Source organism: Vicugna pacos, unplaced genomic scaffold (genome assembly GCF_048564905.1).
Source record: "Vicugna pacos unplaced genomic scaffold, VicPac4 scaffold_20, whole genome shotgun sequence".
Taxonomy (NCBI): domain Eukaryota; kingdom Metazoa; phylum Chordata; class Mammalia; order Artiodactyla; family Camelidae; genus Vicugna; species Vicugna pacos.
Genome location: NW_027328741.1, coordinates 34,831,531 through 34,834,783, shown reverse-complemented (window position 1 = coordinate 34,834,783; position 3,253 = coordinate 34,831,531). Strand labels below are relative to the sequence as shown.

Genomic DNA, 3,253 nt, shown 5'->3' with positions numbered 1-3,253 from the left:
TTTGCATTATTTATTCTCTGCTCACCAATCTAGTATAAATTTGTGTACAAAAGTATGGAGATTGGTTTTATATCATAGACCCCAAAATTAAATTATTTAAAAAGATTTTGTGGGGATAATATTTGCAGATCACACTATAAAAATAAGCAACATTTATGTTTCATTTTAGCTGGATGTATGAGAAGTAAACACTGGCGGAATGTTACACTTGGGTTGCTAGGAGACCAGTCGTTTTGTGATGCCACAACTACTCAGGTTGAGAACCATTGTGATTGCCTAGCAGTTTATCTCTGCAGGCCTGCCAAAGCAGCATTTGAAGCTGCAGTGTTCAAAATCATGCACATTAGAAAAGTAGCTGTAGAAAAAGTTATTTGAGATGACACATGTTTCTTCAGAAATTCAAGATGTGTCTCATAAAGATGGACCAACTGTTTCAGGTAACTCTGGTAGATCTCTATTGTGTGATCAAACATTCTCTGGGGACTTGGACTTAAGGTCTATGATTGAAGAAAATGCTTTTCAGACATTGTCTGAAGAATCTTTGATAAAAAGACCATGTTACACACATTGTGTCTCTGAACCAGATGAAGATAATGATTTTCGTTCTCTGACATTTCCAAGAAAACTCTGGAAAATGGCTAGGAGTGACCAATATCAATCCATCTGGTGGGATGATAATGGATCTTACATAGTGATTGATGAAGATGTCTTTAAGAAGGTAGTTTTGGAAAGAAAGGCCCCTTTCAGAATATTTGAAACTGGAAGTATGAAAAGTTTAGTTAGACAGCTTAACCTTTATGGGTTTAGTATAGTGCAGCAGAATTTTCAAAGATCTGCTTTTCTAGCTGACTTTCTGGCACAAGGAAAAGAAGTCTCTGTTTTAAGCAAGGTATTCAGAAATTTTAGTAGCCACTTGGTAACTTATACATGAAAATTTATGTTGTACATCAATCTATGGTAATACATATTTAAAGCTAGATTTTGAAAACTGTATAAAATTACCAAGTCTTAAATTCTTTATTTTTTCTAAAAATGAGGACAGTGCCATAAGTATTCAAGATTCAGAGAAACTTTGATTGCAACTATGAATCTACCCAGAAATCTAAATAAAGGTATTAAAGCTGCTTGTGAAAAGTGGCATTCACCGTTACTGCAAATGCTAACTTCTTTAATTTGATGACTATACTACTTATATGTGTATTTTACAAATAAGGAAATTTAAAAAATAGCAATGTTCATATTTTCATGATATTATCTGTGCATTGTAAACGTGAAATCTGATGTTTTATATGTTAGGCTTATTGTAGTCTTGTATTTTTGTTTAAAATATTACTAAAATTTTTCCCTTTGATTGTAGCTGCAGATCTACCATAATTCAAATTTTAAACGAGTCTTTCCCCAACTTTTAATCAGAATAAAAAGAAGAGTTGGGATTAAAAATGCCTCTCTGGTATCTTCATTGGCTGAAGATTTCAAAAAGAGGCACTTTATAGCAGGGGGTGATGTGGATAATCATAATTCTGGTTTTGTGGCTAACACTAGTGGAGAAAGTACATTTTTACCTTTTGCAAAATTAAAAATGCCTCTAATTAGAAAGCCCTCTACTAGCCACATAATTGGTGATAAAACTACCCCGATCAGTGGTGATTTTTCTGCTCCATCATCAATGTCAGTTAGACCACCAGAACAAATTGCAGTGGATCAGCATGCTACTTTAAATCAGTTGAACATTGTCCACGGGCACACTCAAAGCAGATACACTGAAGCAAATGACCGTATTATGAAGTTCATTAAAACTACAAATTCTGTTTCTCAGAACAGCATCTTGTCTCCAATGCAGAGTAATTATTTTGGACTGATGGTGGAGCCTTCTGCTTTTCCAAATGGATATCACAACATATCTGCCAAAGAAGGTCATTTTTTTAAACTTCAACCAGGGAGCAACGCACGGTTTCCAGTGACAGTGACAGCTGATACATCAGCTACCTCTCTTTCAAGGCCAACTCATCTGCCAACTTCACTTTATGAACGTCATCCTAATTACAAGGGACCTACCAGAGGACTACCAGTTTATGCAGGATAACAAAGGTTAAAATTGATGTTGGCAAATGTCGACAAATATCTGCAATTTTCTTATTTGAACAATAAACATAGATGTGTACCTGTATTAACCTTATTTTTTTAAATTAGGTTAAGATTAAATGGGAGACTAAATTAACATTTAAGTTAAAAAGAGATATTTGATTGATATGATCATTTGATGAAAAAATATGGGAGTAAATTTAAATACTTTCTTGTAAGGAGGAAGAGAAAATGGAAGAATTTGGAAAAAGACTAAAACATGGAGAGAGGGAAAAGTACTAAGTGGTTTCTTATTCACCCTGGAAAGTATTAAAAGTGTTGTTAGGATAGGCTGGAACAGGAGATAAATGCAGGAACCGGCCCAGGGATCATGGTCTCTATTATGTCATCCCTGGAATCATGAAGGTCACATGATGTAGTCTCAGATGGCAAATTCAGCATGTGGTAGAATTTAAGAAGTAATTTTATCTATGATCTTCTTTGTGCTGTTTTCAAAGCATTAAAATTGGTTCTTTCATTTCCTGCCCTCAAGAGTCTACATTATATTTTCTAGTCAATACTTTATGTTGTTTTTATGTTCCAGCCAAAGACAAGCTTACGTCCTCAGGGTGGCATTTAATGCCTTTCCAACTCTAAGCACACAAACTCATCTTGGTTTAGTCACTTCTTTTTAAATCTGGCATCTCACTACCTTGGTATATCTTTATGTTTCACTGTATCTGGAAATATATCCAGGCAAACGATTGTCAACTATGTTAGCTGCAACCTCACCACTTTTACTCCAGCTCATCCTTGACTTTGGGTGTCCTCCTTTTATCTACTTAGACTTTCCCAGTCTCAGCACAGAAACCACCTCCTCCAGATGTTTTCAGTCTATCCCCCTTTCCTTGTTTAACTTGGATATCAGCACAGTAAGCACAGCACATTTCACAGGATGCACTTTTTATTAAGTGAATGAAAAACACATGTTGACTTTAAGCAATATCTACTTTCCTGAAACAACAAAACTCTCATGGTTTTCAAACTATTTCGTTATGGTCTTTACTCTTCACCACAAACTAGATCTTTCATAGCCCAAGGGCAAGTCAATCAAGACAGCAAGTGGAGTTAGGTACAGGAGACAAAGTAATATTTACTTCTTAATTCATGCCTGCAGAGGCATAAAGCAATC

General features: G+C 35.3%; 1 long non-coding RNA gene across 1 annotated transcript; it reads left to right on the top strand.

The window, feature by feature from the left end:
* The first annotated feature begins 239 nt into the window (after positions 1-239).
* Positions 240-2,161, top strand: LOC140694220 (uncharacterized). Its single transcript, XR_012069970.1, has 2 exons — positions 240-437; positions 1,817-2,161. It is a non-coding gene; the product is annotated as an uncharacterized lncRNA (long non-coding RNA).
* The last annotated feature ends 1,092 nt before the right edge of the window (positions 2,162-3,253 follow it).